The sequence below is a fragment of the Miscanthus floridulus genome, chromosome 7 (assembly GCF_019320115.1).
Source record: "Miscanthus floridulus cultivar M001 chromosome 7, ASM1932011v1, whole genome shotgun sequence".
Taxonomy (NCBI): Eukaryota; Viridiplantae; Streptophyta; class Magnoliopsida; order Poales; family Poaceae; genus Miscanthus; species Miscanthus floridulus.
The window spans coordinates 56,438,002-56,463,482 of NC_089586.1; the positions used below are offsets into that span (position 1 = coordinate 56,438,002).

The following is a 25,481-nucleotide window of genomic DNA, read 5'->3' on the forward strand; positions in this document are numbered from 1 at the left end:
CATCGATCTGCCAAACGTGTCGCGCCGTGGGCCTTATTATTTTACATTGATCTGATGCTAATAATATAAATTACACGCTACTATTTTAAAATACATGGGAAACATGCAAGATATATATGCCAACCAACAATATTCAAAATAATTTCACTCGATTTTCTTCATTTTAGAAATTCTCAACGCATTCGCTATTAGTAAAAAAACTTGGATGCATCGGAGAGCGACAAACGGATGGGTCGGAGGGTGACAAACGGATAGGATCACTTAAAGCATGGGTAATCCGAGTACATGATACATGGGTATAATAAATCAATAGTTCAAAAGGAAAACAAGACAACACAATGAAAGTTCTAGTACATACCTACATTGATCATTAATAAAGCATGGAACTAACAGACGGCGCAATCAAAAACCCTTAGTCAGAAACATACTGAGTAAGCAACTCATCGTCCGAGTACCAATCCTCTACCACAACCCTATTGCTGTGGCTAGGGTCATCTGCATTGCCCTGATCTGCCTTTCGCCTATAGTAAGCGGCCTCCGCTTCATCTGTGGCCTGAGACAAGAACACGTTCTCTTCCTCCTCGTTCATGTGGCTAGGCTCACCTTCATTGCTCTAACTTGTGTGTCGCTTGTAGTAAGCGGCCTCTACTTCATCTACAGCCTCTATGGCCTGAGTGAAGAACGCGTCGTCATCCTCCTTCGCCTGGAAGCCCGCCTCTGCTAGAGCGATGAGCTCGCTCAGTCTGACAGTGTCGTCCTCAGCCTCGTCCCCCTCATCAGACAACACAATTGTTGATTGAACGGTACGACCAGCTCGCGTTCTGTGCTCATCTAACTTCTTTTTCTCATACATTTCACGAGCCACCTCTTTGTCATGGTCCTCGCTGCATCCAATCTCTTCATATATAAAATACAATCAGTTAGCAATGCGATTATATTACATTTAAAATCAGGCAACGAAAAAATGGCTTTCAAGCACTCGCTGGCACATAATGCAACAACATGCTCATTCAAGACCTGCATCTGTACTCTTGTCTCCTCCCTTGCCTCCTTGCTTGCTCTCTCCTCCTCTAACACCCTCCATCTCTCCAATCCCCATTTGTCAAGCCCAACATCGATCGGATTATGAATATCGCGCTGACTAGCAAACTCACGCATCTTGTCTTTGTGATGTTTAACGAATAGGTAGATGTAGTCAGGTCCATACCCCCTCTTCCGTGCAATTACTTGCCTCCCCTTCAGTTCATTCAATAACTTAGCTTGACCATCATAACATTCCCACCTGCATTTCCTAGTGCTCTGTTCAAACAAAAAATTATATCATATATGTCTTAGCAAAAGAAACAAAATACGATTTCATGTTTACCACAAAAATAACCAACCTCATCATAGTCAGCCATATGGCCGCAATAATGGCCTATTCCAAGCTCTAAAGGGACTAGGCCATAGTTGGATTTAACACCACATTCGCACATGACAGAAGATGCTTTGTAAATTACCATTTCTTTCTTCTGTTCCTTGACCTTTGGCGGTTCTTCCGACCATTGGTTCTTAGGACCATACAACCACTCCTTAAAACAACACTTCACCATTGAAAACACCTAAATAAGGTGACATTAGTATATGAGCACATATAGCTCAACATTTCAACACATACACTTTGCACTTACTTCATGCTTGTTTGGACACACAAACTCCAACGTATTCTTAGGGTTTATCACAGTTCGATCTCCGTAATCGCATAGAGGAGGTTCCTTGAGTCATCTAACTGCAGCTAAGTGCTTCTCCTTAGCCATCATTGGAGGGGGTTAGTGGGAGGTGGAACTCACTACTCGAAGTGCTCTCGTGGATATCGCCCTCTCCACCAATCGTCGAAAAGGAGATATCTGGGATCAAACTTGTCTGCACCGTTGATCCACTAAAAGAAAAAGCACCTCTCATGGGCCTACACAACAAAATTCCAACAAAATATTAATAACCTAGTAATATAAATGAAGAAAACAACATACGGAAATAATTACTTACATTAAAATGACTACGTGTGTAGAAGCAACGAGCCGCTATGTCCGGATGTCTCGATTGAAACATGTCGGCCGGACGACCACAGCGACAGTTAGGGACAGGGAAGTCAGGAGGGACGGGGGCATCTTTGCTAGACTCGTCGGGGTATAATTCTCTAGGACGATCCCATTTTCGCCACAACTGCTCCCGAAACATGTCTTCCATCTAATAAAACGGTTCAAATTAAACATCAATCAAAACAACGTAAATTAATGTAAAATATAATCATTTGCATTGCAACTTAAATAATATAACCAACACTTATAGCAACAAAAATATACATGGTAAACATACTTCTAACTAAATAATTAACCTTAACATCGACAAAATCAAACTAATATCTTCCTCCAAACCATAGCCCATAGTTCTCAAACATAATTTTTCACCTAACCTTAACTCCAATTCATAATATTTCAATCCACCATTCAAACAAAAAGAAAAAGTGTGTCATTACCTTGAACGAGGCCGATGAGGGAGGGAGGCGGCCAGAGAATGGAAGGGAAGGGAGGGAGGGAGGGAGGCGGCAACAAAGGGCCGGGCGTCGACAGCACTTGGGAGTGGCGGACAGGTAGGGCGGCGGGCAGGCATGACGGCCAGATGGCCAGGCGCGGCAAGCAGGCGAGACTAGGCCACGGGCCTTTAGCCGGCTCTGTCGCGCCACCAATCAGGGTGCATCACTGCCGCGCCAAGATCGGTGGCGCAGCAGACCCTGCCACGTCACCGGTCGTCGCCCCGGTCGTCGCCGCATCATCCCTCTCGCCGCGCCACCATGCATGGCACGGCACAGGTGTTTCGCCGCGCCATGGGAATAGATGCGGCCAAAAGTGTTAGTTTTGAAAAAAAATAAAACAGTGTTAGATTTAAAATTAGTTTACAAAAAGTGTTAAAAAATTCGCCGACGTCGACGGCGAGAACGGCGGCGCGGACCGGGCGGCGAAGCGGTGTTTCGGCGCGTTCGTGGCAAAAGCAATGAGCTGATGAGCATTAAGGCACCACAAGGGAGCTAGAACACCAAACGAGAGGGCATGAGGTGCTCCAAAGAGGGCTGACCACGGTGGAGGAGCTCATGGCGGACGGCTACGGCGGCAACCGGCGCTGGAGACAACTTTGGCAGCAATAGGATACGCGGGTGGGTCATCGAGGAGCGCAAGGGCGAGGCAAAGTTGCGTGCCAGAGGAATTGGGCAGGGATGGAGTGGCTGCGGCGAGCTTCACCATGAGCAAAGCTGTGCGGGCGGTGGCAGAGAGGAGAGAAAGGAAGAGATGGTGGCGGCTCGGGCTCTTATCGGCAAGGGCGAGTCGTCCACGCGCGGCAGCAGCTACTTGAATCGCGCCACTGAAGCAGCTGCGTGCCAGGGGCGCGCGAAATGGCAAGCGAGGGCGGCGGCCGGCGGTGAGCAGGCTGCTGCATGGCAGCTGCTCTCGTGCTACTATTCATCACTGACAGCCCCCATTTCTCTCTCATTTTCTCCCATTTCTATTAAGCAACGCCATGATCCACCTTAAGTAACATTGTTCACTGATATCTGATCTACAACTTTGATTAAAGGTGCAACACCAAAAACTCAAAGGTTAAAGAGATTTCAAGATTTGAAGATGGTCACTTTGAAACTGAAATTGAGTTCAGTTAGGGTTAGGGGAAAACAGTTTTGACAAAGCATTTTTGGGTAATTAATTAGAGGTGAAACAGTGGTCAAGCGTCACAAACAAGGGCACATTTTCAAAGTTCAAACATTATACTAATGCATACAACCAAAGTTGCACAAACTTTATTCATGAAATTTCATTCAATAATCCACCAAAAATTGAACTTAATAGCTGCATTCCAGGGACAACCAAAATTGTTGTGGAAATAACATTGAATTCAATTTTGAAGCTTAATTTGCACATATTTAACTTGAAAATATTTCAAACTTTGGATTCTACATTATAGAGCACACTTTGTATTACAAAGTTTATATTAACAAAATTTTAAATGTTGAAGCAAATTATTACCCTATAAATTCACAAAGAACCTTAATTACTACTTTAGATATCATTTCATGTAACATATAAAACACAACATATGCAACATTTGAATGCTATAATTGAAACATGAAATTCATTTATGCCTCAATGCTTGATGATAATGATCATGATCAAGATTTTAATTGCTTCTTAACATCTACGATGTTACGAAGATCTAACCAATGCCGCCATCATAGGCATACCAAAAAAGTAGTTGTTAGGAAGTCCAAAGCCCTAATAATCATATTCATCAAGGGTATGTTTGGTTGCCTAGCCTATCCTAACCTGGCTAGTTTTCTAAACCAGGGCAGCTTAGGCTGGCTTGTGTTATACAAGAGGCACTTGTGTTGGTTGTATGGATTGCGTAAGCCTGCATTAGAATTGGCTTGTTTAGTTGTTTGGCTTGGCTTGCATAGAATCACCTCATCTTTGTCATGGTAAATTTACCCCCACTCACACATTCTGGCGAACACTTGCTGGGCAGCTTCTTCCTCTCGTCGGCTAGGCCTCAGACCTACGAGAAGCTTCCTGCGCCAGCCCAGCAAGCACCGTAATGGCGTCTGGCGGAGTGGCCATCTCGGCGGGGCCGACACCACCATCGTCGATAGCGGCGGCGGTGGAGTGGCACCAGCGGTCGCCGAACCCGAAGAACCCCGTGGAGCTCTTCGCTGACATCTATGGCCGCTAGAGCTAAAGGCCGCCGAGAAGAAGCTGGCGGCGCGCGCGGAGGCCGTTGAGAGCGTGATAGCCGAGTTGCGCGCCAGGGAGGCCGAGAAGGTGGCGGAGGCGGAGAGCTCGATGGGCGAGCAGAAGGCACTGGAGCAGGAGTTGATTTGGCGACGGGGAAGCACGATTCGGGCGTCGGCGGTGGAAGAAGAGGCGAGCCACCCTACCGCTGCAATGGAGCTCGATTTGGGTGCCGGTGGTGGAAGAGGAGGCGGGCCACCCTGCGGCAGCGGTAGAGCTCGATTCGGGAGCTAGCGTGGTCGCGTGGTGGGAGAGGAGGTGATTCGGGCGCTGCTCACGTGGTACAGCCCGATTCGTGGGTGGAAGAGGTGGTGAGCAGGTGGAGGTCGCATGGTGGCGGGCGCTGCTCGCATGGTGCTCGACATATCTGGCGCGGTGGCTGCGGTGCGCCGGCGCTCTCATGGTTGCCGGAGGTGCAAGAGGAGGTGAGAGTGGCGGTGGAAGAGGCTCTCGCGAAAAAGAGGAGGTGAGCGGACGAGGCTGCGGGAGCTAGCCGCCTGGCTCCACGAAAACGAGCGGAGCGGGCGTTTCTAGGAAGCCAATTTATCCGTACGAAACGGGCTTGTGCAAGCCTGGCTAGCAGGCCTTATAAGAAACCAAACAGGTCCAAATTTTATTACGTAAGTCTAGCTAGGGGTTAAGCCAAATACACCCTAAATCCCTAGACATATTTTAGGAAGTGTTCATCCCATTGATGGATTTTGGATACAACTTAAGCACACATATGTGTCCTAATGGTCCTATTTATCTAACAAAAAAAGATTTCTAGATTTTTGTACATCATACAACAACTAAAAAAATACAAACTCGGTACCACATACATCCAAGACCTCTAATTTTTATTGAAATCTCTTTAGACGTTACAACTATCTTGAAATATCTGCTAGCATATATAATTCTGGTCATGAGGTAATTCGGTATCCTAACTAGTCCTAGATCAAATTTCATTACTGCCTAAAATTATTATTATCAACACATAACTTCATTACCTTTTAAATTCTTTGATGATGTCCTAATAACATGGTAATAAGGAAATAAAGAAATACTATCACTCTTTACAATCAAAGATGATGATTACGACCAAGGTTCATCTGTTGAACTCCATATACATGTGTATCTATCTATTCACTAATATAAGAGAGCGAAAGATTTCTTTACACTTCATCGCTTAGAACCATCCAATGAGGTTAGATGGGCTCAATCTCTATCGTGTGAGAATCATATCCAAACATAATGCAAAGTTTGATTTCAAAATAAATTGGAATACGGAGTGTTTTCAGGTTCTCAAATTTTTCTTGCCCATACGAGTTAAGTGCTAAGACATTGTGCGGAATTTGATCCTAAAACAAATTGGCCCTGTTCGTTTCGCTAAAAAAACAAGCCGAAACACTATTCCGACTGAAAAAAAACAAGCTGAAAAAGGATTATAAAAGAAACGAACAGGGCCTTAAACATATTACACGGTCATGGATAAATCTCTAAACCTCTTATACCTATACGAGTTAGAGAAACAAGACTTTAGGCACAATATGGAGTTTGATTCCTAGGCAAATTGAAATGCATGATGTGATTGCTAAATAATCTTCAAACCACAAGTTGTTTACGCAACAAGTTGAACGTCCTATACAATGTACAAACATATTTTTAGACTAGCAAATATGCTTGTGCGTGCAACAAAACACGTAGGTTGTGTCACCTGTTTCAATATGTTATATGTGTTTATGCATGGCGACTAAAAATGCATGAATATGGGACATGAGTTCAGATTACAGATGGAAAAGTAAATCCATTATAACTTTTATCTTTAATTGATCATGTACTGTACTATTCATACTAAAACTGGTCAAGATTGGAGGGAATGGATGGATAGACGAATCAGAGAGTATCAAGGGTGGAAATTTGAACATATAAATTTTTAGAAATAGATAGATAGATACTCCCTCCGTCCAGAAAAAAAATATAATTCTAGTACAGTATCATATTTTAAAATCTTAAGTTTGACTAATTATAGATAAAAAATATTAATATTTATAATATCAAATAATTACTATTAGATTAATTATGAAATATATTTTCATAAAAAATTAATTTAGAGTCATAAATGTATATAGTATTTATTAAAAATTTAATGGATTACTTTTGCCGGCATACAACCTGTAATTGCATTTTTTTTTTGACAGCTGATGAGACGGAGATGGAGACGAAAACGAACCGAGTCAAGCAGCCAAGGCCGGCCCAACGGCAACAAAAACTGGAGAGAAGAAATCAGAAAAACGGCCTAGCCCTAGCCTAGCAAAAAAATAAGAAAAAAACCTAGCAAAATAAATCTTTAACAAACTTCCAAATCCTCCTTGGAACAGTCAACAACCAAACCCCCAAGCACAAACCCACTCTCATCCGGTCATCCCATCCATCCCAGAGCGGCGGCTTCTCTTCCCTCTCCCAGCCGGAAAAATCCCGGCTTTCTTGGTTCCACGGCGAGGGATAGGCCCCGAGAAGGAGGAGGGGCCTCCCGGCGGCGGCCTTGTGGTCGATGCGATCGGTTGACGCGGCGGGGGCGGAGAGCTCGGATCACCACAACCGCAAGAAGCCTCGCCTGGAGCCCAGGACCAAGATGCCGCTCGGGGACGCCGTTGCGGCCGGTGACAGCGGCCGGGGTGTGGACTCCGCGGCGGCGGGCGCCGACTGCTTTGGCATGACGGTCGAGGAGATCGTGCAGCACCCGCTGCCGGGCTACGGGACGCCCTCGGTGCTTAGCTTCAGCCCCGACGACCGCCGGGTCGCCTACCTGTACAGCCCCGACGGCACGCTCCACCGGAAGGTGTTCACCTTCGACACCGCGCAGCGCTGCCAGGAGCTACTCTTCGGGCCCCCCGATGGTGGCGGGCTCGAGGAGGGGAACCTCTCCGCCGAGGAGCGCCTGCGGCGCGAGCGCGCACGGGAGCGCGGCCTCGGGGTCACTCGCTACGAGTGGCGCGCTCGCCATTCCGGTGAATCCTCCTCTCGCGCCGGCATTGTCGTGCCGCTCCCATCTGGGGTAACTAAATTAAAGTTCTCCTTCGTGTCAATTTACTGGAACAAATCTGCTTGATCGATTGCAATATGTTTGCACTAGACTACTTGATTGTGTATTCGTTGTTTGCAATAGAAAATTGGTTTTGTATATCCATTGGATTGAGCAGGTTAAAATTAATTATACTTTACTAGTTCAATGGAGAGGATTATGATGTGGCAAGATGCTTTTCAAGATGATAGTTGAACTTTCATCACAAATCACACTTTGATGGGTTAATACACTTAGGTTCAAAGCTCTCTTTTTTTCTGTGTTGATTTTACAGAAGCTTGCAGTTGGTTTCGTTGAGCAGATTTAGCACATGGGACTATGGGAGCATGTACCATTTTATATTCCCATGTTTTCAGAAAACGAAGTTTAACAGGACATACTGTAGCACAAAATCTGAACCCTTTGAAAAATTCTATATGATGTTGTAGACTTAAATTCAATTGGAATTTAAATTGCTCAGTACATTTTGAGTTAAGGTATGTCTAAACTGTCACAACGTAAATATTAAACTATCATTATAGTTTATGATAACAACCGCATTCACTTTCTTTGGTTAATCTTTCCTGAGCACCCATGTTGTTATTAATTCAGTTTTTTATGCAATACTTTCCTTAGTTATATGTGGTAAGTCTGCTGATGCTATTAACTATTTCTTTTCTTGTTTTAGGAAAGCCAAATTTGGAATATGTGTTGTTTGTTTTCATCTGTGGTTAGTTTAGTGTTGATGTGCTTGTTTCCAGGAAATTATGATGCTGAAACTGTGTTAGCTATTTCTGAAAATCAGGTAGATATGCTGTTTCATCAGAGTAATATTTGACTGTACTTTCTACATCAACAGGTTTACTTCCAGGATTTATCTGGCTCCGAACCAGTGCTGAAACTACAAAGTTCTCCCACATCTCCGATAATTGACCCATATCTATCTCCAAGTGGGAGCATGATTGCATACGTTAGGGATGACGAGCTGCATACCTTGGGGTTTTCCAGTGGAGAAACTAGGCAATTAACTTTCGGTGCAAGAGAAAGTAGGAAGGTAACTCCTTACAATATCATAATAGAACAATGTTATTAAATATCTAGTGTTAGCCAGCATTTTGCAAAATAACATATCGTGTTGACTTCTTAGAAGCATCAGAGTGCCTTCTTAGCATGTCCAATGTGACTGTGCTTCAAACTGCAATTTTATTTTGATATTCATCGTAACATGCATAATGCATTGTGTCAATCTCTAGGTATTTTGGAATTAAACCATCCAGCAAACTGTGGTACTGGTGCTGACTATCACAGGTCTATTTGATCCTGTTTAATCTTAGTTAGCCATTGAGATAAGCTTAATCTGGAACCAGAGAGCTGGTCTTTTTTCTTATAGCTTTAGCTTTCCGTTCACAGGAAAGCTGAACCTAGTGCGCACGCATGTGTCTTTTGTCTTGTAGTCCTTAGATAAGTTTTGAAGATTTTACAAGGACACAACAGCCTTCGAGGGTATTCTAGGTTTTTAGGAGCTTCCTTGTAACCACGTGTGTAATGAATGAATAAGTTATTGTATATGATATAAGCTGCTAAATAGGCCTATATCATCCTTCCACAATAATGTATTTTCTTTATTAAACATACCTATCCTATGCAACACGCATGTTCTTATGCTAGTCCATTCCTATAACTGCTAAAACAACAGATGTGTTGTTTATTTTAGTTGTCGGTGGTATATAAAAGTTCAATGTTATATGTTATTGTTCTTGCTGCTTTAGAAGTTGACATCTTTGTTTTTTTTAATCTTTTCAGGTCCACGGGCTTGCCGAGTATATTGCACAGGTGCCCATGATGATCCATCAGCATTTGTTTCAAAATTGTGTTGGCTAGTAGCTAATATTTGCATTTATCTCATGTTAGGAAGAGATGGAAAGGAAGATGGGATTTTGGTGGTCTCCTGACAGCAAGCACCTTGCGTTTACTGAAGTGGATTCAACTGAGATTCCATTGTATAGAATTATGCATCAGGGCAAAAGTTCTGTTGGTCCAGATGCTCAAGAAGACCATGCGTACCCTTTTGCAGGAGCAGCTAATGTTAAAGTGCGACTTGGTGTTGTTCCTTCCCATGGAGGGGAAGTAACTTGGATGGATCTCCTTTGTGGAGATCCAAATGGTTCCCACAGCGACGAAGAATATTTAGCTAGAGTCAACTGGATGCATAATAGTGCTCTTGCTGTTCAAGTTCTCAACAGATCTCATACGAAACTTAAATTACTGAAGTTTGATATTACTACAGGTAAAAGAGAAGTCTTACTAGAAGAGCAGCATGATATATGGATCACATTGCATGATTGCTTCACTCCACTAGACAAAGGAGTGAATAGTAAACATCCAGGTGGCTTTATATGGGCCAGTGAAAAAACAGGATTCAGGCACTTATATGTTCATGGCAATGATGGAGCATGCTTAGGACCTCTCACACAAGGTGATTGGATGGTTGAGCACATTGCTGGTGTCAATGAGAGTAATGGACTTATATATTTCACTGGCACGTTGGATGGACCATTGGAGACAAATCTCTACCTCACTAATCTCTTTCCAGATTGGAGCCTTTCCTTGCAAACCCCTAAAAGGCTGACTTGTGGAACTGGCCGGCATTCAGTAATTCTCGATCATCAGTTGCTGAAGTTTATTGATGTGTACGACACAATAAAATCTCCACCTGTGATCTTGCTGTGCTCTTTGCTTGATGGAAGTGTAATTATGCCCCTGTTTGAGCAGCCATTGACAGTTCCGCCACTTAAAAAGTTCCAGCAGCTGTCTCCAGAGATAGTTGAAATTACAGCAAAGGATGGGACCAATTTATATGGCGCTCTCTACCTTCCTGACGAGAGAAAATATGGGGCCACCTCCCTACAAAACACTGATTATGTTTATGGTGGCCCCAGTGTCCAGCTTGTTAGTGATTCATGGATTGTGCACAGTTGACATGAGAGAGTCAATATCTACGAAGTAAGGGTTATATTAGTTTGGAAGGTAAAAATATTATATTCTTGTTTCTTTTGGTAGTTGGGCATAATTTTACTTTTGGAGATCGATGTATTTGTTTTATGTTAATTTATAAGTTCACCTATGAGAATTGCAAGGCAATACATTACTTTAGAGAGTTGTTAAGAGTTTGTAATTGAGCCAAGTGACATTCCAAAGCACATTGTCAGCTATTGAGGAGTTGATAAATGCCACAACCTCAATTAGTATAATTTCCTTGATTTTTTTCTTGACTAGATACATGATGTTTTACTGAATTGATAAGATTCCCCCCCAACACACACACACGAAAAACGCTATTTTGCCTTGCAGTTCTAAGTCACATATGTGGAATAACCAATGTTTGCATTAACTGAAAGTAGGTACCTATACAATAAGAAAATATACTATCAGTTGGGTATGAAACAAATGTAATCTAAGTTTGTTCTCCTTTCGTACTTTTGCAAGCTGTATGTGCACAACTGTCAGTGAAGCTGTTTAAGTAAAAAATGTTTGCAGCTGTTAATGCAAGTATAGCCCACTTGTATCTTTCATCTTTATGGTACATATATATAATATAATATGACTTCTTGGCATTTAGTTGGGTGTATGCTGAGTTCATGACAACAATTTTGGTTGAGTATTTAATAACTGACTCTGTTTTTCTCGCAGGATGGATAATCGAGGGTCGGCAAGGCGAGGACTGCATTTTTGAGGGACAACTGAAGTACAACATTGGTCGCGTTGATGCTGAAGATCAATTAGCAGGCGCTGAGTGGTTAATAAAGAAGGGCCTTGCAAAACCTGGCCATATTGGTATCTATGGCTGGAGCTACGAGGATTTCTCTCAGCAATGTGCCTCACAAGGTTTCCAGACATGTTCTGTTGTGCAGTGTCTGGTGCTCCGGGTGACAGCTTTGGATGGTTACGACACCTTTTACACAGAGAAGTACTTGGGTCTGCCTGCGGAGCATCTGGATGCTTACGAGTATGGGTCAATTATGCACCACACGAAGAACCTGAAAGGGAAGCTGCTCCTCATCCATGGGATGATTGACGAGAACGTGCATTTCAGGCACACGGCAAGGCTCGTCAACTCGCTGATGGCAGAGGGCAAGCCCTATGAAATCCTCCTTTTCCCTGACGAGAGGCACATGCCACGACGGCTTGGTGACCGGATCTACATGGAGGAGAGGATCTGGGATTTTGTCGAGAGGAGCCTTTGAGAGGGTGTTTTGTATAATTTGTTGCCCCCATGTGGGCTGTGACTCTGATGTTTTTGGCACATGAATTCAGGTTTTCTCATTCACACCTGTAGTTATCACAGGTTTTCTCATTCACACCTGTATTTATCGCTAGTGCAGTTATCTTGATTCCTTTTTTCTGTCTCGGATGGTTATCAGCTGTTTGGCAGCGTTTACAGGTTTCAGAATAATAAAAAACTTCATATCATTGTGGTGCCTCTGATGAAGTTTATTTTATCTGGTAAAATAGTAAAGTCTATATCTCTGTATTATCTTTAATTTATATTTGACTAGCAAGCCTTGTGTTACAACAGGAGGAAAAAAAACTATCAAATGTTCATGAGAAATAACGGTGGAATGGTATATATTTATGTTTTGTACTTTCTATAAAGTTTAACAGCTATAATTTGGCATTCATAATATAAGTTATATTAGTAATAATACAATAATGATAATGTTCTATTAAGCATGTATCAACTAAAATACAATTTTTTATAAATTTTCTGTTATAAAGCACATCAATATTTAGATGAAATATATATCTTATTAAATTGCTACAACGAAATATGGAGGTCCGTGACTTTTCTTTAAGATCCATAAAATTATATAATTCTAATATTTTATTAAAGTTAGTAAGGAGTTAATTGTCGACGTGTAAAGGATATGATGTGTCTACATCAAGGCTAAGAGCATTTGGTGGAGAGCGTGCTGCATTTTGGAGGCTTGTTACTCTTAGGTAACGTTTTGTTGGCAATCAAGGTGGGGTGGGACGGTCCCGTCTCTAGTTTCTGGTATGGGACGGGAACAAAACAACTCCAGTTTCTGTTTGGTTGAGGAGGGATGGGACGAACCTATTTTCTGTTTGGTCTGGAGACATCAAAAGTGGGATCACCCACTGACAGATGGGTCCCACTGTTAGGTTTTTTCTTTTTTTTTCCCTTTTCTTCCTCTTGGCCGGAATTTCCGGCTCCGCGCGTTGAGGTCACGTCCGCGGCTCCGCGCTCTCCCGGCCGCTGCCTCACCCTCGTCCGTCCCCGTCCACCAGAGGCCGTCGCGCCGCCCGCCCGTCTTGCCCCCATTCGTCGGAAAAGCTCTCCACCGAGGTCGCGTCCGCTAGAAAAGTTCTCCACCGACGACAGAGCTTGGACGGCAGGAGTCGCCCGCGCACGCTCATCCCACTTTGGTCGCCCCCGTCCCCTCGATTTTGAGGGACGGGAGTCGCGGGCATATGCTCAGAATATTCCCAACTAGGACATCCCCATCCCTTCGTGACTCCGAGCCAAACAGGCTAGAAAAGAGATCTGTCCCATCCCATTCCATCAAATCCGAGCAACCAAACACTACCTTATGGTTTTCGCCACCACCTTCGATGGAGTTATTTTGGGGGAGGCTCCAAGAGTTGTACTCAGATTGAAACATGCTTATCTGAAGCGGATAATGAATGTTCACTAGTGGAAACTAGTTTTTTTTGGCTCAAGAAAGCGTAACCGAGTTTTAGTGACTCTTTGGTACTCCAACGTAGGTCAGGGGTGGGAAAAAATATAGTTGCCTTGTGTCCATCTTTTCAATTCTTGTGTGTTCCATCCTTGTTCTGACTTTATGCTTTGCTCTTTGTTTGGTTGACAACTAGGTTTCACTCTCCATGCTAGTGCGCTCTTATTCATAGGTCTAAATTTCAATAACTAGGGCTAGGCCTATGGGAGAGCAGTCCGTGCGATGGAAAGGGACCCCAATTTCCAAGGGCCTATATTTCTAGATTTTTAGCTCATCAAATCTACTTAATCCTTAGTTCAAATCTTCTTTCTCCGCTGAATCGTTAAATGTCCGCTGTTTGCAGGTATGAGTGATCTCTTCATATTTGCTTCAATTGTAACTCTTTGACTCGGCGACCCCCGAATGTTCATCTGTTCGATCACTCGAACAGTCTCGCTATCATCGCTATGTGTGGTGCATCGTGGCCTCACCAAGGTGTTACACGAGATGCTGAAGCAGAGTGACATCCAAGAGCAAGTTTGCGGTCCATGGTAGGAACAGACAGATACACTACGGTCCTTGGACACAAGGTGAGGATGTGAGGACAATCTATGTTCAGGCATTATGTTCATTTTATTTCTCATATGCACTAATGAATTGTCATGACCCAATCGTGCCAACTTGATTATCATAAGCATCATCTACATTTTAATCTCAAGTTTTCAAACTTGCATGTTAAATTCTTACTTTTTGGGCTCTATTATTGTTTACCTGATGTCCCATCTGATAGTCCATGAGCTGCGTTTAGACCTATTAAGTTTGCACAAACACGACTCTTATCGGACAGTTCGATGATTTAAGTCGGACAGTCCGATAGATCACAGCCATGCACGGTTTGGTGAGTTGTCAAACTCTAAAGACTTGGGGCCCTACCTATCAGCCTAGATGGCTGCCTCTCACGATTCCAAGCCACTAGGAAGCTCTCCAACCACTCTCATTCTCACTTTCTCCCTATTTCTTGCTCTCCCCTCTCTCTAGGCTCTCACCAAACCAAGGAAGTGGAGGAGGAGAAGAGGAGTAGCAAGGATTGACCAGGAGCTCAACATCACTTGAAGGATGACCTACACCTCCTCTTGCTTGAGATTGAAGGGGTAGGAGCCCTCCTCTCTCTAGCAAGGGAAGGTCCAAGGAGGAGGTTTCAAGAAGGAGCATGGAAAGAAAAAGGGCGAACTAGAAGCCTCCCACACCACTAAGGAGCTTGTGCTGCTTCTTCTCCATCTTCTTGGTAAGTCAAATCCTGTGTGTACAAAGATCCAAGGCCATCGATTCAGGAGAATTTGAATCGAGGACTAGCGAGGGGTTGGACCATGGCAAGATGGGGAGGTCTTGGATGATGTAGTTCATTGGACCGATTAAGGACCGTGTATCTATGGTAGCGAGATTGAACATAACTTGTGCAAACCACTTTCCATGAATGAGAATGGTAAGCCTAGTACTTTGTTGTGATTGGATTTACCGTGGATTCGGCGTGAGGTGTAGCATGGGGTAGCTAGGAAAGTTGGTACCTCGGCTCATGCTCTAACCATTTGTAGGCAGTTTGGTCAAGTAAGTATCACTGCTTGGAAGACAAGATTCAAGGAAGAATTTGGCTATGTGTGTACAAAGTCCAAGACGTCAAGATAGACTCAACTCAATATGTGGAGAGATAGCTATATATAATGTAATTTTCTCTTTATCTTTGGGCCTGGCTGCCTTGTAAATTTTCTCTGTACATACATTATTTTATTTAATTGAAAAGCAAAAAATATAGGTAGGGGACTCCCCTGCCGATTTGGTAAAAAAAAATCCTGAGCTCCATCACCTAGAGACCCTAGAAGACAACCTCTAGTTAGTTCATCACCTAGAGATCTCGAAACTAGTGTTTTTGTGAACCAAGCCAATGTAGAGCAATCTACCTTGCTAGATGTGACCTAGAATACCTTAGGAACCCTTCTGCCAAGTCCCATAAACATGCAAGAACACTAGGTACACCCAGTGGCGGATGTGGGATGCGGGATAAGGGGGGGCTAAAACAACAGAGATGTTGATTTGCACGAAGATTTAACGGTGAAATCAAGTTTTTGCTACAGTAATTAGCATTGAAATTAAGAAATTAGGGGGGGCTGGAGCCCCCCCAGCCCCCCGTTTGGATCCGCCACTGGGTACACCTTTCACCCACGAAATCACTTAGAACATATGCACTGTGATCCATCGAACAGTCCAATACTCACTATTGGATGGTCCGAAGAGTCCAAAAAACTTATGCAGAAACTTTCAAAAAATTTAGACAATTCGTCCTCACGTGACGGACATCCAATGATCACAACACTTAGTGTTTTTAGTTCAGCCAAGTCCAAGGATTTTTGGACGGTCTGTGGTACCACTTTGGACGATTGAATAAACTTGCATGAGTTACCAAATAGTCCGATATCACACATCGGATGGTCTGATCAACTCAACATTTAGGTTTTTGGAACATCCTGAACTTTTTGGACGGTCCGATATTACCTCTACAGCACTAGTTTGTTTACACTTTAATACATATGTTATATACATAGAGTAACCAATTCATACTTAATCATACTCATGTCAAAGCATATGCCATATCAGGCATGAGAGGAAGCGATTAAAGAGGAGACCCCAGAAGTTGACGTAGCACCCGAATCTGAGAGTGCAGCACCAACCCCTAAGACTCAAGGCAAGTTCCTAAGCATATTCTCCCTTTTGTTAATTGCATTAAATTGACTATGTTAATTATTGCACTTATGTTACAATATGACTAGAAACCCATGTAACCTACTTGAGTTTATGCCTTGTACTTCTTTCCTCTACCTTGTATCATGTTTGTTGTTTATGTTTACCACGTAAGTCATGCTTAGTCTGCTTAGACGGTACAAGTCGAGATAGTGATGGGTTTCTTACTTCTTGCGCATTGTAAGAATTTTTTTGTACACTAAACAACATAAGTTGGAGAATTTGGCCAAAAGTCGAAAACTTGATCGATTTAGGAGAATTTGAATCGAGGACTAGCGAGGGGTTGGACCATGGCAAGATGGGGAGGTCTTGGATGGTGTAGTTCGTTGGACCAATTAAGGACCATGCATCTGTGGTAGCGAGATTGAACATAACTTGTACAAACCACTTTCCATGAATGAGAATGGTAAGCCTAGTACTTTGTTGTGATTGGATTTACCATGGATTCGGGTGAGGTGTAGCATGGGATAGCTAGGAAAGGTGGACCTCGGCCCACGCTCTAACCATTTGTAGGCAGTTTGGTCAAACTTGTGAAAGGTTGAGGCATGAGGTAATGAGTCAATCCTTATGTACTGATGGGTCATATGGGTTGTGACCGTTGTCTTTGGTGGGGTTAATATGTACCCTCTGCAAAGTTTGAACTTATGCTTGTTCTATTCTTATATATTTGAACTAGTGATGATTGGAAGTTGTCAGGGTTATGATACCCCGGGTATCTCAAGACACCGATTATTTAGCCACTCGGGCGCCCCATGACAAACAAGCTAGTACAAGCCCAAGCAACTGCAGCCTAACTAAGCTGCGCAGGCCTAGGCCAAGCGCCAAGACAGGGAATCGACCATGACCTCCCCCTTCTCCCTTCACCACACATTGCACGATGCCGCATGACCTCTCCTCCGTCCCGACCCCTAGGAGGAATGGGGAGGGCTCCAGCAGCACCAAGTACGCCTATTTCTGACAAGGACATGCACACCTGCTTAGTCAAACAGGGTCGATGGGACAGTTGTCTCGAAGCAGGTGCCATCCCTACGCCACGTTGTAGACAAGACAGGACCGTCGGGCAGTGACGAGAGGTACGGTAACCTATCATCCAAATATGGCCTGACAGGATGGGCGTACAACCTCACCCACTATGGGATGGGGCTCACAACTACAACCTTGACTTTTAAGGCCAACCAAACCAACGAGGGCCATGACCCCGAAGCTCGGGATCGAGGTCACCAGCCTAACAATCGGCAAGACCACCGATGGCCTAGGGGCAGCCACCTGCTCCTAGACTAACATCTCTAGAAGGACAAAGATGATGATGAAGGCCACAGCAAGCTCACGCTGAATAGGACAGCTGGCAAACCGACACCGTGCCAACAACACCATATGGTCGACACTATAACATCAAGCCACACCATGCTACGACGTGGGCACAAGACCATGATGACTACCATGCTGGGACTTGCACTAGCGCTAAGACAAGACGACCTTCCTTACAGACCAAGTTTACTAGATTTCTTCCTCCCTCAGGCCCACAACCTCACTGCCGGGAGAACCTAACTCTTTGTACATGGCCTAGCCCCGGACTCTATACAAGGGAAGCCAGGGCACCCTTCCAAGGGGATGGACTCTCGAGACTCCATTCAGGTAGTCTCTCTCCACTCTACTACCTCTTTCACTCTTCTTGCATACCCAATTGTAAGGACTCCAGAGCATTCAACCGAGGAACATGCACTTGATCTGTCTCTAAGATAGGACATAGGGCTCCGACCTGAACCAGTATAATTCTTTGTTTCTTTAGATGCTACCATCATCTTTCTAGAGCAGCGCGACACACGTATAAATTCACTCGTCGGGTGACAAAACACCCATAGTTGACATGCCAGTAGGGGACAGTCGCGCACTCACCTTGTTGAGAAGGAAGCGATGGCCCCCTACACCTACGTCGGACTCGCTCTTGGCGCGGCCCCCGGTGACCGCATCCACTTTTGAAGCCTTGAGTTCATCGACGCCAATGGGCCAACACCGCTTCTAGTCTTCTCCTAGGCCAAGCTCTACGCTTCGGGGACCTAGACTTCATAGCTAACCACCTAGGTTAGCTACACCTTCGCGAAGGGGATGCAGCACCGCCATACACTCCACCGCTCAACCATAGGTGGGCCTACATCGGCCCCGCGAACATTGACTCTAATGCACCTGCATGTAGGATCGACACCTACCTCGAGATGAACCCCAAGCTAGAACAAAGCCTACATGCTGGCCAACACCTTCACCCAACATTCAGGGGGTGGGCCCATGCCACCAGAGGCTGAATTCTAGGACCCCTACATTGCACTGCCCTCAGGAATGAGGGATGCTGCCACAATCTTTGAACAAGAGTTAGCCAAGCGCAATAGCCGTTCAATGATGACCAACCTCTTCGAATTCATGGGAATGATGGAATAGGACCCAGAGTCTATCTATGACCTCCTATCGTCAACCCCTGACGATACGGACTTTGAGTCTGGATCCAAAGGGAGCTACCACCTGTGTGAGAGTGCAACATGTTGCACCTCTCGGAGGACAGGGCAGCTGTAGCTGGAAGCAAAGAGGACGATGCGTACCCAATTCCATACACCCTCGAGGAGCAGGCAGAGTACGCACAAGAGCATCTAGAATGAGCTAAGGCCCGTGAAGCTGAGCAGGCCAATGAACGCCATGATGGCGGGTGCCCTAGTCTACAGCACCTCAACGCCGAGGGTGCGCGGGCACAGGCATGTCGTGTATACGATCAGATCCAACAAGGCAAGAGGGAGATGTTTGTCTTCCCCCAAGCCAGCCAAAACGCCATGATTGTCACGACCCGAAAACCGCTACAATTTGTCATAAGCATCTAGAACATCAAGTACATCAAAAATTGGAAATCAACCTGTGCTTAGCCCAACCAAGACTGAGCATTACCCGACTTGGCGGATCATCCGACATCACCACCGGACTGTCTGCAAGGATATCTCACAGACTTAGGATAACCTTGGCCAACCCGTACCCTGATGGAGTGTCCGCAGTCATGGCAGAGTGTCCATCAAAACCCTTGCACGGCCAGTTAGTCTGTCAGGCATAGTCCAACACTGGTGGATTGTCCGTCACCCATGGTAGACTGTCCGTCAACATGTGCTGACATGTGTCCCATGTAGGTGTTGTGTTGTCACACACAGACGCACTCGTGAGCTAATGGAGTGTCTGTCATTCATAGCGGACTATCCGTCAGATCACAGTGACACCTGTAACATGCAAATGTCTTGCTATCAACACCTCACACACATTGGCCCCACCTGTCATTCACACAACTCACAAATATCTACTCTCTCCACCAGCCCTCTCCCTCATTCCCTCTCACACTCACGCACAAGCACCAGAGAAAGGAAGAAAAGAAGAGAAGGAGAAGGGAAGGGAGAAGCAGAGAGGAAGAGGAGGAAGAAGAAGGAGAGGAAGAGGAGGATGGCGCCCACCAGCTGCTGGAGGTAATCACCAGCGAGTTGCTGCTTCCCCATGCCATCAACCTTGTCGGAGATGAAGGAGGCAGCCCCAAGCTTCATCTTCTTCAAGCTCAAGCCATGGAGGAGCTCCAAGGTCGATCTAATTCCCCAAGCTATTTTGGCGCAAGCTGCTGTAGTTAGAGACCCTCCTTGACATGGCAAGCACATCCCCAAAGCCCAATGTCATCTTCCCTTACCCCAGCAGCCTTCCCACCAAGCTCCATGACCTCCCATGGTGCCTTTCACCATTGTTGTTGGACGAGCTCCACAGCCACCATGCATGTCACATCCATCACTTGTAGAAGCTTCCCCACATCACTAGAAAGCCATAGGAATAAACCGCACTCGATTTGGAGCCCGAACGCTCCGAGAATTGTAGATAACTTCCTTATCTAGCTTGTCCAAATTTTTCATGATTTTATAACAACATGTCTAAGAGTTATAGATGTTACAAATACCCTGTTAGGTTTTGTCTATGTTCTAGACAGTGCTGCAATGTTATGTCTTTTTTACCATGATAACTGTAGGATCACCTCTTGGTGATAACTAAAGAACCAGCATGCATGTTGATCTTCCCACCTTGCTATCTCAACCTATCCAATGAGGCTCTTTATGATATTGCTTGAGCCTCATTTCCTTCAAGTTGCCTTACTAGCCCCTCTATGTGGATGATTGTCTTATGCCTACTTATCTTTATATCCACATCCTTGGTATATTTCTTGGTCTACACAAGTTCATCTTGTGCTAGTTGGAATTGCGCTTGTTGGTGTGCTCTATTATGGTATTATGATGATTGACCTTGGTGCTACGATGGAACCTAGAGTTCCCTATGTGTGCTAGCCACGTGGTGGTGCTGCTAGGTGCGCGCAGGCGTCGAGGAATATGTTATCATGATCCATCATAGACCCACACTAGTGAGCTATCCTAACTTGCATAGCTATTCCAAAAATTCTTTGATGACCAACATATCTCCTTGTATGTTTTGGTCACATCCCTATTGAAACCGTGTTGCATTGCTCTCCTCAATAAGATGTTTATAAATGGTGTGCCTTACAATGGTATGAACATTTCTCCTCTGAGGATGCAAGGGAACCAAGGCTCCATGTGGATTGCAACCACATGAATAGCTTATGGATGCCCCCGAGTATCAAAGGAATTGTCGCGGCCATTGTAACATCTCAAAAATGGACATTCTTATTGAAAGTGATGCTCCTTTCAAACCTATTCCTTGTTGCAATGAGTAACTCTGATTAACCATACCTTGATGTCTAATTTATGCTATCCTTATTGCATGGATGATATAAATTTGCTTGCCATTTCCTATGCCAATCCGTCCTTAATGCACTCTCTTTTGAGATACACCCTTGTCTAACTAAACTTTACTCTCAAAGTCACCTTGTCTAACATTTGGATTTTTCACCAATGTATCATACTCCAAATTACCTTGATGTTTCCATCACCTTGGCCTCTTTCAAATCTTGAGGAGGAGATTCCTCTAAGGGGGAAAGAGTTGTCATGACCCGAAAACCGCTATAATTTGTCATAAGCATCTAGACCATAAAAATTTGGAAATCAACTTGTGCTTAGCCCAGCCAAGACCGAGCATTGTCCGACTTGGTGGATCGTCCGACATCACCACCGGACCATCCGCTAGGAAATCTCACAGACTTAGGATAACCTTAGCCAACCCGTGCGCTGATGGAGGGTCTGCCGTCATGGTGGAGTGTCTGTCGAAACCCTTGCACGGCCAGTTAGTCTATCAGGCACAATCCAGCACTGGCGGATTGTCCGTCACCCATGGTGGACTGTCCGTCAACATGTGCTGACACATGTCCCATGCAGGTGTTGTGTTGTCACACACAGACATGCTCGTGCGCTAATGGAGCGTCCATCATTCACGATGGACTATCTGTCAGATCGCAGCGACACCTGTAACATGCAAATGTCTTACTGTCCACACCTCACACACACTAGCCCCACCTGTCATTCACACAACTCACAAATATCTACTCTCTCCACCAGCCCTCTCCCTCATTCCTTCTCACACTCACGCACAAGAACCAGAGAAAGGAAAGAAAGAAGAGAAGGAGAAGGGAAGGGAGAAGCAGAGAGGAAGAGGAGGAAGAAGGAGAGGAAGAGGAGGATGGCAGCCACCAGCTGCTAGAGGTCATCACCAGCGAGTTGATGCTTCCCCATGCCATCAACCTCACCAGAGATGAAGGAGGTAGCCCCAAGCTTCATCTTCTTCAAGCTCAAGCCATGGAGGAGCCCCAAGGTCGATCTAATTCCCCAAGCTATTCTAGCGCAAGATGTTATGGTTGGAGACCCTCCTTAACATGGCAAGCACATCCCAAAAGCCCAATGTCATCTTCCCTAACCCCAGTAGCCTTCCCACCAAGCTCCATGACCTCCCATGATGCCTTTCACCATTGTTGTTGGATGAGCTCCACAACCACCATGCATGTCACATCCATCACTTGTAGAAGCTTCCCCACATCACTAGAAAGCCATAGGAACAAACCACACTCAATTTGGAGCCCGGACGCCTCGAGAATCATCTCCAATGTTTTTACATCTGAGTTGTTCATCATTTTACCAGATGGTCCGTCGTTCTCGCGGACTATCCATCGGCGTGAGTGTTCATCCCAGGTGGACTGTCTACTGAATTCATGGACTGTTCGTTGTACCATAATAGCATAACCCCAACTTGTAAAGGTCATAGAATATATGTTTGAACTCCAAAAATGGTGAAGCAAGTTTCATTGTGCTCCATAGAATATCCCTATCATCTAGACATAATTTTGGCACCAAAGGGCATATCTCATTTTTTACCACCAAAAGAGGCTAAGCCCTTATAATTTACCGAAGGCTCCGCCACAGGCACCGAAGTGTCCGATAAGTTATAAATCATGAACAGAGGAGTTTCTTGAGAGCACAGACTTCATACCGGAGAGTCTGATCTTAGTTTGGAGAGTCTGATGTTCCTAGTATGTCCTTTTCCCACTAAGTCCCTGAAAGTACATCTAGCCCTTTAGTGGGTTTTGGATGATTGAATGACAACGTGATTAAAGGACTAACCCATTTGCTAAGTGTGGACAGGTAATAGGTTATCTCACAGGTACTTAATGAAAGCCAAAATGATGTGTTGTTGTATAAACAATCTAGTTCAAGCACAAGACAACAATGCAAATGGAATTCATGTGAAGGCTTATTTATTGTGGGATTTCCATGTACTATGTGAAAGCAAGCTCGTGATTATTAGTTAATGAGACATGAGGGATTGCATATGGAATGGTCTCATATTTGAAGATTGCTAAATTAAAATGAAAGAGATAACAATACATATGAATGGATGATTCAACACAAGATGTGACTTGATGGCTTGAGATGGTGAAGATAGCAAGGAAAGGCTTCGAGGTACTAAGCAAGGGTGAAGGGCAAGCGATGGCTTGGCGGCCGAAGAACCTAGCTAGGGTGAAGAAGAAAGTACTTGCATTTAGTTGAGGTACTAATCAAGCTAAGATGGTCATATTGATGTGAAGGATAAAATCTATAATGAAGTATTTGATGGAAGTGACTTGATACATTTGGGATTATTCAAATTTGATGAATGGAATCAAGTCACATGCTCAAAGATGGCTATGCTCAAGTGAAAAGATCAACATCAACATGTTAGCACCCTTACTTGATGAAGATTGGAAGGGACGGCATCAATTCAAAAGAAATCAACTCAAGTGGTATAAATTCATTTTTCCTTTGATCTTGAGTTTAATAGGTATGCCGTACTATTAAGAGGGATGCATCATGTTGATAGATAATGTTTCATAAGTGCTCAAGCCAACCCATGTGAGTTTTGAGTATTTGAGCGACAAAAGAGCTAACTGATTTCTTGCTGGTCTAGCAGTACTGGACATGTCTGGTATTCATACCGGACGTGTCCGGTATTTATCCAGCAGTTGTAAAATTGTTGTTCTCGGGTTGGTTCGTCGGGAGTTCCGATGTAGGTCGGGAGTTTCGACGGTCGGGAGTCCCGACATGGGTCGAGAGTTCCGACGTCTTGCACTTCAACTGACTTGGAGGGTTCACTGTCCTGGTCATACCGGACGTGTCCGGTATGGATGACCAGAGGCCAACGGCTAGTTTTCAAAAGTCTTGAGGGTCGGGAGTTTCGGCCTGCGTCGGGAGTTCCGACACCTCACTAACTTCAACTCAGTTACATGGTTTTCAAAATTGCTGAGGGTCGAGAGTTCCGGCATTCATCGGGAGTTCCGACACCTCTCAACTTCACTGTAACTTAGTTACCGTTGGCGCAATGTAAGTCATACCGGACATGTCCGGTATGCATACCGGACGTGTCCGGTATTGCAATGGCTATAAAATGGCTAGTTTTCCAAGGGGGCTATAAATACCCCCAAGCCTCTACCTTTGGAGGCTGCTGATTCTCTTGAGATAGACACACGTTTTTGAGCCTTGCCAACTCTCCTAAACCCTCTCTTAGTGAGTGTGTGATCCAAATTACAAAATCAATTTGTGGGTTAAGAGAGAATTTGAAAAAGAGAGCAAGCCACCACTTGAGCAATTGTGCATATTGTCAATCTCATGATTCGCATTTGTTACTCTTGGACTCTTTGGTCCTAGACGGCTAGGCGTCGCCGGAGAGCAACCGAGAGATTGTGGTTGCTTCGGAAAGTTTGTAACGGTCAATTCTGCCGCCTTAGAATCATTTAGTGGAAGGAGGAAAAGGAGTTGGAAAAGACTCCGGCTAGAGTGACCTTCGTGGTACCCTCTAGGGCTGACCTTTGCTGGGTCGCCCGCAGCCCCCTCAACAGAGAGTAGGACTCGAACGAGTCCGAACTTCGGTAAAATAAATATCGTGTCTCAATTTCATTTCATTCGATATTTGTGTTGCTCTAGCTCTTGTGCAGGTTCTCTGTGCATATTGATATCTCTAGTAGGTACCTATAGCCAGGTTTGAAGATAGAAATCGAAAGGAGCAAGTTCGGGGCCGTTCTGCAGAAACCGTGCATACCGGACACGTCCGGTATTAGAGCTCTGTGCTGAAAATATTTATTTTTAGTTCTAACTTTGTGTTGCAGGGTTATAGCTTCTAGATACATTATTTATACCTTGTATACTCTGTGGCAAACTTGTGAGGGGTGGTGTTACTCTTATTTGGAGTTTCCAATTTGGAAACTCCCTTTACTAATTATTTCTGCATTTAAAGGTGTTAATTTTTAGAAACGCCTATTCACCCCCCTCTAGGCGGCATCCTAGGTCCTTTCAGTCCCAAAACCACTGGACTGTCCGACATTCATGCCGGACAATCCGATGACACAAACCGACAGTCCTTCAATGTGTACCTGAACACTCCCTCTTGCATGTTTAATATAAGTATCTCATACATGGACATATATATAGGTACGTGATATCGGAGAGACGTCCAGCGATGTTCCAAGCTATGGGATCCTTGCTCTTCCAATAGGCAGGCACCCTACTATTATGAACCCTACTTTGGATACTTATCTAGTTGCATTATGAGTTATGCATTTCATGTAGAGTTCGATAATGATCTCTTTCACATAACACTTAGAGT

The 25,481-nt window shown here is 44.5% G+C and overlaps 1 long non-coding RNA gene and 1 pseudogene across 2 annotated transcripts in view; both read left to right on the forward strand.

Annotated features, from left to right (window-relative positions):
- Nucleotides 1–7,126: 7,126 nt before the first annotated feature.
- On the forward strand, nucleotides 7,127–12,322 carry LOC136463277 (uncharacterized; annotated as a pseudogene).
- A 2,258-nt stretch (nucleotides 12,323–14,580) lies between these two features.
- LOC136463278 (uncharacterized) overlaps nucleotides 14,581–25,481 on the forward strand; it is a 31,424-nt gene continuing 20,523 nt past the window's right edge. Inside the window, exons 1-2 of one of the 2 annotated variants that reach the window (XR_010760964.1) lie at nucleotides 14,581–15,312; nucleotides 16,242–16,329. This is a non-coding gene — a long non-coding RNA (uncharacterized lncRNA). The remainder of the gene's footprint in view (nucleotides 15,313–16,241; nucleotides 16,330–25,481) is intronic. The other variant, XR_010760965.1, reaches the window with a different exon arrangement.